This window comes from Lissotriton helveticus, chromosome 7, assembly GCF_964261635.1.
Source record: "Lissotriton helveticus chromosome 7, aLisHel1.1, whole genome shotgun sequence".
Taxonomy (NCBI): Eukaryota; Metazoa; Chordata; class Amphibia; order Caudata; family Salamandridae; genus Lissotriton; species Lissotriton helveticus.
This window is the reverse complement of record NC_136068.1, coordinates 1840177283-1840191150: the sequence shown is the minus strand read 5'-3', so window position 1 is coordinate 1840191150 and position 13868 is coordinate 1840177283.

Here is a 13868-nt window from a genome sequence, read left to right as displayed (position 1 = left end):
CTGACGTTATACCTCATGTTGCCAATGACAAACTGGGAATGAAGTTTATTGTTTCGATTGAGGTCTGGGACTGTAAAATTCTTGTTGAATTTTCCTCTAGGCTATCTGTCAACGGGTGATAATATAAAATGCCCCTGTGATGGAGTAAGCGCACAAACGGATCTGCATTTCCTTTTTATCTGTAAATATTACTTAAAATTTATAAAATGGTTTTTAATCCCTATTTTTAAAAAATATAGACCAATTACCATGGGGGAATCTTATCAACTATTGCTCTCCCTGGATAACGAGGAAATAATTTGTCGCACTAGCACTTTCTTGAGGACCTCGGCCCGTGCACAAAAAATAATGGACAATCCTTGACTACCCTCTATTTAATAACTGGAAATGTTGTCTTGCCTGATTAAAATTTGTATGCTTGTATTATGTAATATTTTATTGCTTTTTGTATGTGCGTTTATGAATTCATGGAATTCGAATAAAGATTCCTGAACTGAACATACACCTATAAGTATATACTAAAGTATATATTAAATTATATATACACTAAAGTGTTGAACTTGGCCATTTTTGCAGGGTCATCCCTGAACTTTTTGCCATTCTCCTGTATTTTGTCTAACCTGTTTTTGTTGGTTTTATGACTCTGTGCACTTTACCACTGCTGATCAGTGCTAAAGTGCATATGCTTTCCCTATTGTAGATTGATGTATGGCTTAGTGACTCCATTATTGGCTGATTTGGTTTACTTGTCAGACCCTAGTACAGTGCACCGAGTGTGCCCAGGGCTTGTAAATCCGAATGCTACTGCTGGGCTTGCAGCACAGGTTGTGACACCGACAGAAGAAGCCTGTAAAAGTGTGTCTAAGGCCTGCCATTGCAGAGCCTGTGTGCACCCACTTGCCAGTCCCTAAACCTTCCCTTTTCTTCATGTCAGACAACCCTATGTTAGGCCCAAGGGCAGGGTGCATTGTAAGTATAAGGTAGGACATGCTGTGGTGTGTGTGGCATGTCCTAATAGTGAATCACAGCCATTTTCGTTTTTCATAGGCCAGCATGGGCAGTAAGATTATTACATTTTATAATCCTAATTGACTCAGGGAACATGGTAGAAATTCTTGTTTAGTATGCCTGAACCCAGATTGATAAAATACATCTTTTAGTGAAGTTGGTTTTATCATTCTGTGTTTGAAAATTCCACTTTTAGAATGTAGGTATTTTCTTGTCTAACTGGCCAAGCCTGCCTCTGCTAGGTTGTGTATTCCTCGTCTGGAGTTTGTGAGTGACAGGGCTTGGGGATTCCAGGAGACAGAATGAGTCAGCCCAGTGGTGAATAGAGAGATCTGCATCTAGATGGGAGGGAGGAGTTGCATCTGGGACCTGAATAGGACTGTGCCTGGCCCCCACAGTGCTGGCTACACCCCCGGTGCTGCGTCAGATGTCTCTACCCTGCACTGTGAAAGGAGAGAAGGAATCAAGTCAACAAAGCGCTCCAGGGCTGTGCTTTCCCTCCACAATGCTGGCTCCATCTCCTGTGGGGCGTCTGATGTTTCTGCTCTGCACTGTGAAAGGAAAGAAGGAGTCATGTAAACAGAGTGCTCCAGAACTGGTTTGGACTGGGCAAAGGCCCCTCTGTCCTCAGAGGACAAAGGATTTTGGGGTATAAATATTGGGTTCCTGATCCCAAGAAATTAGATCACTTTTGGACTACAAGAAGAAACCTTTGCTGAGGAACCTTAAGAAACTGAGGAGAGACTATCCCTAAGCTGAAGTGCTGCTTGGGGGATTGGCTTACAGTGGTTGCCTGACTGCCAAATAAAGGAGAAAGAACTTTGTGTGCTTTATTTTCAACTTGTGAAGGATCTCCAAGGGCTTGGAAAAGAGCTTGCCTCTGGCTGAAGTCTCAGGGACAACAGACTTCAACCGCTAGCTCCCCAGAGTTCTTTGGAAGTGCCTGCTGCTGTGTTTGGGCCTCTGAGGGACTGTGCATCGCAAGGAGCTGGAAGCGCGACTCAACGAGGAAGAAGTGTGTTGCCATCGCTGCAGCTGCCGTCACATCGTGGATGTCAGCGCTATAGCTGTCGTATTGCACCGCATCGATAAAAGCACCTCGCATCCCCAGAGAAGCTCGCCACAGTCGGAGCTGCTGCAATCGCATCTTGGATGTCGCCGCTGTAGTTATCGCATTGTGCGGAAGCCTCTTGCAATGTCGGAGAAGAGTGCCGCAGCCGAGGCTGTTGCCGTCGTATCGCTGAACAAAGGTGTCGCCGGTGCAGTCAATGTATCAAACCCAGACTTCTCGCATCCTCTGAGAAGCGTGCCGCATCTGGAAGATCTTCACGTCTTTATTTCTTTGCAACAGAACTTTGCCGCATTTCCATCGCTGCAACACTGTTTGTTGTGGAAGCGCAACGCATCGTAAGGTACATTGACGCAAAGTGTTGCATTTTAAGAAGGGAACTAAGCTAAAACTACCATTTTAAGTACAGTATTTTGGATTTTTGTTATTTGTGGTCTTGTGATAAGTCTATATAAAGAATACTTATGTTTGATGTTAAACCTGTGTAGTGTCCATCTGTAGTGTTGTCACTTGATTACTGTATGTGTTTACAAATGCTTTACACACTGCCTCTGAGATAAGCCAGTCAGCTCGTGCCAAGCTACCAAGGGGGTGAGCAGGGGCTTATTTTAGGAGTGTACCCCCTTACCCTAACTAAAGGCAAGGGTCCCTACTTGTCACAAGTACCTACCTGTGCCAACTAGAGACCCCCAAATCTAACAAAGTATATACTAAAGTATATACAAGAGGTCTCGAATGCTCGACATAAAAATTGCAGTAGTGCCTGCTCAGGCACCAACGTCAGGAATATGATGTCCGTTTACGACAGTCTTTCCATGTCAGCCTTTCCGAAATGGAAAGGCTGTCAGATATATGTTTAGGGGCCCTAGCAGGGCCCAGGCCCCCGCTGCCTCCGCAATGAGGCCTGGGGAGCGGGGCATGGCTTAGTCAGTAATGGAGCCGGACGTGCTGCTGTAGAGCTCCGTCCTCGGCTCCCATCTCTGGATGCAAATATCTGCGCATAACTGAGTAGCGGAGGCAGCAACTAACTTGCACTATCCAGGAGGTGTCCTCGGAGCTTTGATATGGTAGCGGACCGCCATGAATGCCGTATTCCAGCAGCGGGCGCTGCCACATGAATTTTGGCGAGCAGAGGCTCTGGGACGCCGGGAGCGCTGCTGGACGCAAGGCCAGGATTGGCCCCACCCCTCAGGCCTCATCGTACGCTGGGAATCTCCATTGCTGACCGAAAAGCAGGCAGTCTAGAAAGGCCCAAATCAAGCCTGGTTGGACCGGCGTGGAGGTAAGAGGCTGGCGCTGCTGTATGCGCCAAAATCATTACAGAGAGCACAGCGGGTGGCTGAGGAGCTTCGCCGTCGCCTGTGAAATGGAGAGCAGGGCCGGGGATCTGCCCTGCTCCCTAGGCCCAGGTGGGCGTCCAGGCATTGATTTCAGCTGCGGCCCTCAGTGGAGACTATGGGGCACACAGTGACGATCTGTTCTGGCAGGAGACAGCGCGACTGAAATACGTGCAGTGAGATATGGAGAATAAGACCTGTCTGCCAGCGTGAGGAACCCGCCCCTTGCACATAAGAGCCCGGGCTGCAGCTCCTCTTCTACATCATACCATTCAAGTGCTTTAAGGTACCACTGGCGGATACATGTGATCCTTAGGCTGTGACTGTTGAAGCTTGAGCTACCCAGACTGTTGTGTGCTGTCAAGGGCCAGCCGCGCAGTAGAAAGCCTTAAAGCACTATTCTATATATGGGGAACATGAAGATATTGCTCAGAAGCCCCATACAACAGGCTGCCAGTAATACTTCAAACCTGTGAGTTCTAACCTAAAGCACACCTCCATTTCCCGTGCTCTTCGTTCTGGTACCTGTTGACCGGCAGGATACGGCCCTGAGACATTCAAACACTTGTGTGCAGTACGCTTGCCACACCTGGCCCCTTGTGTTTGTGCTGCTGTGCTGGAAACTTGCAGGACTGGTCCGGCTGTCCCTGTGTCCAGAAGACTAGGAGTTGGTAGTGAATAGGGTGGGTTTGCCTCGTCCGCCCATCTTGATTGCACTGGACCTGGATTGAAGCTGTTGGCGGAGGATGATACTGGTAGTTATCTCAGAAGCATTAAAGAAGCACTGTATTCAGCCTAGTCTTTACCGCTTGTTACCCCATGTCCTGGGGGCCGTACAAAGATTGGCACGGGGGGTGCGGCAGCCCCTCATCTTTCACCCACACACACAAGCGCAGGCACATAAGATGGAGAGTTCAGAGGCGACAGATCCCATGTCGCACAAACTTGAGGCAGTGTTGGCGGCAGTGGAGAAGCTGGGAGAGACAATGAACCAAATCCACACCTCCCTGGAAGTAAAAATAGATAAGGTGGCACTAGATCTCATGCTGCTGCATGCTGATCACCGAAAGCTCACAGACCGCACTGCAGCAGCAGAAAGAAACATCGCGGAAGTCACGCCACGGATGTCCATGGCCAAGACACACATTTGTGATCTGCTTATCAGAGTGGAATTCTTCGAAGACAGGGCAGAGGATGTGGAAGGCAGGGCCCGTTGCAATAACCTAAATGTTGTGGGCCTTCCAGCGGGAATTGAGAGGAGGAACGCCGTACATTATGCAGAAGACTGGATCCGAACGCTGCTGCCAGGAGAGACTCTGTCCCCGCACTTCGTTGTCGAGAGAGCTCACAGTGTACCTGCCAGACCCCCGCCCCCAGGCTCAAATCCGAGGCCTCAACTAATTTGATTGTTAAATTACAGAGATAGAGATGCCCTACTCCAGGAAACCAGGAAATTACAAGACATGCCGGTAGAGAACCACAAAGTGATGATCTTCCCGGACTACAACCTCCAAATACAGCATTCTTGCCTTGCGGTGAAGCGGCGCCTGCGGCAGCATGATCTAAAATCCTCGCTGTTGTTCCCTGCGAAGTTGAGAGTCATTGCGAATGATAAAGCTCACTATTTAACCACCCCAGAGAGTGTGGAAGAATGGTTGGACGCTCATGGCTCATCACACCAGGGCGGAAGGAGATAATGACGGAAGTCGCTCGGTGATGACGCCGAAGACGACGACGGAAGTGACAATCCCCGACTTTGCAGGCAAATGACCCATCACCCGAATTGGTACAGGACAGCTGGAAGCAGTGCAGGCTGTAGCGAACATTAGTGGCTCACCGGCTGAAGACATCAATTCAGACTCTGGCATGCAAGGGCCGCCCACCGAGGATGATCTGTCGGACAATATCCCTGTTTCCCAGGACTCTTGTGCGCTGCCGCATGTTACTCCACAGTCTTCTGATGATATTGCTTTGAAATGTTTCAATTGTAAGTCTGTGTTTCCTTTTCTTCATCGGCCACTTGATGCTAGACCCTGTCGGACACGCAAGTATAAAAGATTGTGTTTTCTATATATGCGCTGTATTGTTAGTGGCGGTGGTTGGGGTGTAGTTGGTCTTTGGCAGGGCTGGACCTGTTGTTCAGCTCCCCTTATAGGTCCCTCCTTGCATGGGAATATTATGTATATCAAACCAATAACTGCCCTGTCTATATCCGAGGCTAGCCAAAGTTGGGCCTACCTGTCAGGGACGATCTTTTTATTCATCTGTGATTGGTCACTGTAAGCCTCCATTTTGCGGTGCGCTAAAGTCTCTCCCAGATGTTAGTTGTTTGCTATTGTATTGATAGTTTGGGAAACTGCCTGGTGTAGAATTGCGCTCATGGTTTTCTTTATTGTAAGTTGTTTTTATGTTTTTTATGCCATCACTATTGAGCAAGGATATGATTGCTGTAAAGTTAATTCTCATATGATAATGTGCATAAGCATGGGTTTCATATGTTCACCACCAGCCCCCCTCTCCTTGAGTTGGAGGGGGCTACTGGTACCTCTGACAAGCACAAGATGTGGCACCTGTTAGGATAGGAACATGCAACGTGAAAGGGATCCATAGTCCGGAGCACCGTTACCTTATATACTCCTATTTAAAGCAACATCACATACAAATAGGACTCCAGGAGACACACCTATCCCAAATGGAAGTCACTCGCCTTCACAGACGATGGAGAGGGCAATTGTATGCGACTGGATACTATGCTTATGCATGTGGTGCTCTAATATGGGTGAGGCCAGGTACTCCATTTTGGGTTTTGGACACAACAGTGGATGGGGAGGGTAGATATGTCATGATTCAGGGTGTGCTGGAGTGCAAACCAGTAGTATTGGCCTCACTATATACACCCAACACTGAACAGGCAGCCTATCTGGACCAGATATCGCAAAAGCTCTCTGTATGGCACGACACACCCAAGATTCTAGGTGGGGACCATAACTGTGCACTTGATGTCTCATTTCCTCCCTTGCCGGGCACAGCCACTCATGCAGCTGCAAAAGCTTTAACGCACTGGGAAGAGCAATGGCATTTCACTGATGTGTGGTGGTTCAGGAACCCACTGGATAGGGTATACTCCTACTATTCTGGAGCCCACAAGCTAGATGTGTGCTTAGACCATTTCATGGTATCGAATGACCTCCTCTCATGTATTTCCGACACCTCATACCTGGTACGCACACATTCCGACTACAACCCACATTTGACTGAGCTACGATGGGAAGCTGAGACACCGCCAATCCCTGCGTGGCGCCTTCAGCCCGATGTCCTCTTAGACGTGTCTTTCCGTGATTTACTGGCCACTATGGTGGCACAATATTTTGATGAAAATGCGGGCACGGCCACTTCGCCATTGGTGGAGTGGGACGCCTTTAAGGTGGTCGTCAGAGGGCACAGTCTGGGGACTCAAGCAGGCATACGTGAGCAACTAGAGAGGGAGCTTACCGCATAAGAAAGGCAGCTGGCTACTAATGAACAAGCTGCTGCATATGGAGCTCGAGGGAAGCTAGATGCACACAGAATGAAACACGCACTCTTGTTGGAGCGGTTAAAGTGTCTGAACTATGCTGCTCACTAGGCACGGACGTACCAAATGGGTGATAAAGCAGGCAAGTTACTTGCGTGGCTCATTCGCCAAAATTACTAATCTGCGCCGATCATATCGGTGAGGACGGTGAGTGGGGGAGTTATTTACACATAGCATGACATCCATGATGCATTCATCATGCATTATCAGAACTAATACAAATCACGCGTACGGGCCACTCCCCTAGAGCTGCAAACGCATTCAGGAGGCCTAGATCTACCGAAGCTGATAAACACCCAAGGCGAGGACCTAAATGCTCCTCTCTACTCAGAGAAACTCCGTGATAGCATTTTTTCATTGTCCAATGGAAAATCGCCAGGAGCTGATGGTCTACCTATTGAATTTTACAAAGCATACGCTTTCATTTTGATACCGCAGTTATTAAGTGTACGAAACTGCGCTAGATGATTCTACCCTTACAAATACACAAAACGAGGCCCTGTTGGTTTCCCTCCTTAAGCCTGAACCAAGACCTCCTGAGCTCCTATCGCCCATTAGCACTCCTCAATACTGACTACAAAGTTTTTGCATCACCATTGGCTAAGTGTCTCTCTCCCGTAGTGAAAACATTTGTACACCCTGACCAAAACGCCTTTGTTCCAGCCCAGTACACCTCTCTTAATATTCGTAGATTTTTTTAGAATACAGCAATATGCAACACACAGATGGCCTAGATCGGGCTACCTGGTTCTTGACCTGGAGAAAGCCTTTGACTCTCCGGAATGGCCTTATCTGGCCGCAGTGTTAGGCAAATTTGAACTGGGAGATCACTTTTTAAATATGGTTCGCCTGTTATATCAGCGGCCTACTGTTCGAGTCCGCACCGGAAGGCTGATCTCAGACTCAATCAGGGTGAGACCTGGGACACATCAGGGTTGTCCCTTATCCCCGTTGCTATTCTCACTGGCAATGGAGCCACTAGCGACGAAGCTCCAGAGGGATGGGGAAGCATGGGGCATACAGTTAGGGGAGAGGCTACACGCTATTTCCCTATACGCGGATGATCTGTTATTATACCTTCGGGATGTCACCGCGATCCTGACGTCCATTGTAGATATACTTAGAACCTTTGAGGAAATATCTGGACTCCGGGTTAACTGGGCCAAGTCGGGGATTTATCCCTTCAGCACTCCCGTAGCAGACGAAGTGTAGGAAGTTAATGAATTTTTATGAATGAATATGTAGGGTCTCATTTAGATGTCAGTCGGTAAGCCTCTGACCACTCGTCGGAGCTTCCGACCGACACGTTGGGTTTACAGTCCGACTGCCGAATTTCAATGTTGGCGGTCGCAAGTGTAAACCGGCTGGTCAATCCAACTGTGTTCCAACGGCCAATCGGACTCCTACCACAATCCCTTACAGACGTTTACGCTGTTGGGAATATGATGCCCAACATGAAAAGGCTGTCAGAAACCGCCTTTGGGGGCCCCTAGCAGGGCCTCTACGCCTCCACTGCCTAAAGTTGTGGGTTGGGGTGCACTTCTTAAAAAACTCCCACATAAATTCCCATTTCTCTAAAGGAGCTTGTGCTGCGGGGGGGGGAGGGGTTCTGCTGGCAGTTTCAGCCCACTGCGCATGCTCCCATAGAGAAATGGGAGTTTGCGACCACACCATGGGCCTGATTACTGTGTTGGTCGAAAAGCCTCCGACAGACAGTTGGATTCTCCTAGACCTTGTAGGAACCCATCCTCCCGACTCGACCGTAAACATTTCCGACTGACCGATTATGATGCTCCCAGTCAGAAGGGGAACCATTCGGTCATTCTGAATTGGTTCTGACCGGCATTTGGAGACTCCAAGTTGTTCCGAGCCGATTCGTACGGCTCAATGGACAGCGTTTCCTCCCAATCGATTACGATGTCGAACTCCCACAGCCTTTCCGACTCAGTCTGTCAGACACAAAAAGGCTTCCTTAAACTAACTTAGGGCCCCTAGCAGGGCCCTCTTCATTCTGAGTCTTCCTGTTTGTGGTTGAGTGGGTACCCAAGGGACCCTCATGTAAAACCATGCACAGTGTAGCAGGCACCAAGACAGGGTGCAAGGTTTTCCGCAGACACCCATTTTCCCCATAGAACCTGCGTTGTCGGTCGGAACACAGGCTCCCATTTAAGTCAATGGGAGTCCTTCCAAACGGTGTTTGGAAGCATTGTACTCACAGGCTCCCATTTAATACAATGAGAGTCCTTCAGAACGGTGTTTGGAAGCACTGTAATCGGTCAGGAGAACGAAATCCGTCGAGGAGGCAGGCGGTTTAGTTTCTGACCGACATCGTAATTATGTGCGGTCGCATTGTAATCCGGTGTTCGGAACTGCCGACCTACAGTTGGTCAATTCCCACACCGAAAAGGTGCCGGTCGGAGGCAACTCCAACAGACATTGTGTAATAGAGCCCTTAGCTTTTCATAAATAATGTTTGTTAGCTGATAATTAATTATGTTAATTGTGCAATTTGTTGTAGATTTTAAATGTGGGTTGTGGATTGTATAGGGTTATGGTGTGGGAAGTAAATGCATTGTAAGTAATCAATAGTTATCTTTTTAATTAACATTAATTATTATTTTGATGATTAATTATGGTAATTGTATGAAAAAAATTCTGTTGCATTTTATGATTTATTATAATTACTATTTAATTAATGATAGCTTGTTTGTTGATAAATATTAATATATTTATTGTACATACTTTTTTTATTTTAAGTTTTAGATGCAGATTGTGAGTTTTTTGCGGTTTTAAGCTGGGACGTAAATAAATTAAATGTTTTTTTGGGTAAAAAATATTTTCTAAATAAAAATGTTTATTTGTATGAAAATTATTTTCGTATTTTATTTATGATATTTGTGATATGTATTTTGCATTGTAATATGCTTTTATTTTTTCAAATTTTCAGTATTTGTATTTTCTATTCAACATTTTTATATTTTTATTTATTTACTTTGTGCTCTTAAATAATTTTTTTGTGTTCAAGATATTTTGTTTGTTTTTAATGTTACACTGACTGTAGTGGTAATAGTAAATGTAACCCTTTCGCAATTCAACACTCTCCCTACTTTTGTCCTGACTGGTGTGGGAATATTTAATGTTATCCCTCCACTATACAATACTTTCCCTACTGTTGCACTTATTGGATTGGGAATTGGGAATTTTATCCCACTGCTATCCAACACTTTCCCTACTACTGTACTGACTGGAGTGGGAATAATACATTTTACTCCTCCACTATCCAATACTTTCCCTTATTGGAATAGGAATAGTAAATTTTACCTCTCCGCAATCCAACACTTTCTCTATCGTTGTACTAACTGGAGTGGGAATAGTAAATGTAACCCTTTGCATTCCAGCATTTTCCTTACTGTTGAAGTGGTTGGAATGGTTATAGTAAACATTACCTATCTGCAATCAAACACTTTCATTACTGTTTAATTTACTAGAGGGAGATTTGTAAACTGTACCTAGTTTTATTATCTTTGCATTGCGTGAAGTGGGAGTACTATGTTTTTTTATATATTTACTATAAAATTGCTTAGTTTTGTATAAATTGTAGTGGGAATAATATATGTATTACATTTGAAATTTTTATCATTTATTTTATATTATTTTTTTATACAGTTTTATGTAGCGCAAAATTGACTGAATCGGGTATCAGAGCGCCTTACATACCACCAGTTGCGTTATATTAGGACACATTCATTTTTGTTAGGCATGGGGAGATTAAGTGATTTGCCCAGAATCACAGGAAGTTCAGCGTCATTGCCGAGACTCAAACCCGGTTTCCCAGATTCGAGGTCCAACACCCTAGCCGTTGGGCCAACTTCTCTCCCCAAGATTGTTATAATTTATATTATGTTTTTGTTTATTCAAAATGATAATATTTTTAATTATTAATGTTTTTAATTTGCAAAATAATTTTTACTAAAATTTCAGAATTTTCAAGTTGTTTGCTATTTTAATTTATTTAGAATGGTTTATTCTTTAAAGATTTAATTTTAATGGTACATGTATATATATATATATTACCTACTGGCGGTCGCCAGTAGGTATATATAGTTAGGATTTTTTCTCTATGGGTTTTTTGAAAATTCTATGTCTAATAACTTTGGCGTTTGTGGACGGAATCGGCTGAAATTTTCAGGAAAATGGCACATTTTGTTTCTGAGCAGCCCTTGAAAATTTGGGGGGGGTTCGTCCAGTGGGGGCCGAGAAAAAAGGGGGGTCCCAAAACGTGTTTTTAACATTGAGTTTTCCATAGGGCGGTTGGCCTCACTTTTAGCCCGAACGGCTGAATGGATTTGCACGAAACTTGGCAAAATTGTAGGGACTGGTAGCCCGATGTGCCTTTTGTAGGTCTCAATATATGTGCTCCAGTGGATTTTGAGAAATTAACGTTTAAAAAAAGATATATATCTGTAACAGCGGACCGGTTAGCGCTCTGGTTCGCGGACTTTTCGCGCAACGGAGCTTTGTGAAGCGAAGCTGATTGGTTCTCCGGCGTCTGTCAACATTCCAAACAGTCCGTAGCGGCCGCCATCTTGTCTCTCGGTAGGATCGAGAGACAAGAGGAGGTCAAAACAAAGGGGGAAATAACTATAAGGGGGCATAGTAGATCCTCGCTGACCCCCTAGGTTTGATGTGGAGGTTTTAAAAGGGCCCCGCGGGGCAAAAAAAAAAAAAAATAATAATAATCGAACGGCTGAATGGATTTGCACGAAACTTGGCAAAATATTAGGGACTGGTAGCCCGATGTGCCTTTGCTAGGTCTCAATATATGTGCTCCAGTGGATTTTGAGAAATTAACGTTGAAAAAAAGATATATATCTGTAACAGCGCTCCGCTTCGCGTACTTTTCGCGTTACGGAGCTTTGCGAAGCTGATTGGTTCTCCGGCGTCTGTCAACATTCCAAACAGTCCGTAGCGGCCGCCATCTTGTCCCTCGGTAGGATTGAGAGACAAGAGGAGGCCAAAGCGAAGGGGGAAATGACCATAAGGGGGCATAGTAGATCATTCCTGACCTCTTAGGTTTGATGTACCATTTTGCCAAGTTTGGTGTAATTCCGTTCAGCCATTCAGGCTGTAGACATATGTAAATGTCCTATGGAAAATTGCATGGGGAAAACACATTTGAAAGTGTTGAAATTTAGAACCAATTAAAATGTTACTTTGGTTTTGTATTTGTGTGTGATGAAAGTTAATTGGTTATGTATATATGTCAAATGAGAGGAAACCACAGCCATTTTGTGATACTACTGTCTGAGGTACATTTGTGAGGAATTTTTGGTGGTGAATTTCTGGTGTTTGATTTACACAGTACTAACACTTCTGCTACTTTTAAAAAGGTGAGTTGTTAATTTGTAAGGGGAACTATGTTGTACACTTGAAGATAATTTGAAAAATGTTTTCTGTTATTTATTTGCAGTCCTTCTGTTATACTAAATACTTGATGAAGTTAGTTTTATATTATGTATTACTAAAAACGATAAATGAAAGTGATTATTTTTTTCTGCAATTTACAGCAAGCAATTTCAAAATAAAATGGCTCACAATGAAGAGACCGTGGCAATTTCTTTTGAATTGTCCACTACATTGATTGAAATTGAGAGCACCAATAATGAAATATTGTCACAAGGAGGACATGACTTGTATGATTCCATTAGATTGATTGAAATGGACAGCACCAAGAATGAAATATTGTCACAAGGAGATGACTTGAATGATTCCACTACATTGATTGAAATTGAGAGCACCAATAATGAAATATTGTCACAAGGAGGAGATGGCTTGTATGATTCCATTAGATTGATTGAAATGGACAGCACCAATAATGAAATATTGTCACAAGGAGGAGATGACTTGAATGATTCCACTACATTGATTGAAATTGAGAGCACCAATAATGAAATATTGTCACGAGGAGATGACTTGAATGATTCCACTACATTGATTGAAATGGACAGCACCAATAATGAAATATTGTCAGAAGGAGGAGATGACTTGAATGATTTTTTTGATCAATCTCTTGATGGCGAATTTATCGAGTGTTTGGAGACCATAGAGTTACAAGAATCATCATTGCAGACTTTTAATGAGGAGATTCCAGATGAGATGATTGAAGAGGAAATTACTGATGAGGACATGTTACTAGTTGTTTCAAATTTAGAAAATTCTGAAGAATAAATTTATATTTAGAAATCAAAAATTGTTTGAGACATTATTTATTTTTATTTTTAATTTATGAGGTTGTAGCGAAGTGATTGTAGTATAAAATGAGACTTATAGTATAGAGTGCAACATTTTTATGTTACATGGTAAGTTTACTCATATTTACTTCCCTTCTGCCACTATATTATCTCCAATGTGTATTTGACATGTCTTCTTCATCTCCGGCCTCCTTTCTCTCACTGTGTGTCTCCGATGCATCTTATCGCTGGTATTTTGTGTAATTACAGAAGAGAGTAAAATAAAATAGTTCGGAACGTGAAAAGGGGGCAAAGTAGAGTACTCCTCACCCCCTAGGCCTTTTTAGGCGGTCCCAAAAGGATCAGTTTCTGCTTTCCTGAGAGATTATGGTATGAGTTCCATATACCACAATAACTTGCATTACAACATGCAAGATATCTATCTCCTATTACCAACTTTTGGAGATATTCGCGCTAAGCGCGAATATCTCCAAAAAGTAACACCTGCCCTGAGCAGTTCTTAGCCATGTTATCCAATGGGAGGTGGATAACATGGCTAAGAGTATTAGCTCGGTAATGCATGAATATCGCTGACTTTTTAGCGATATTCATGCATTGCGGCCGTTTATTATCGCATTTGCGATAAACCT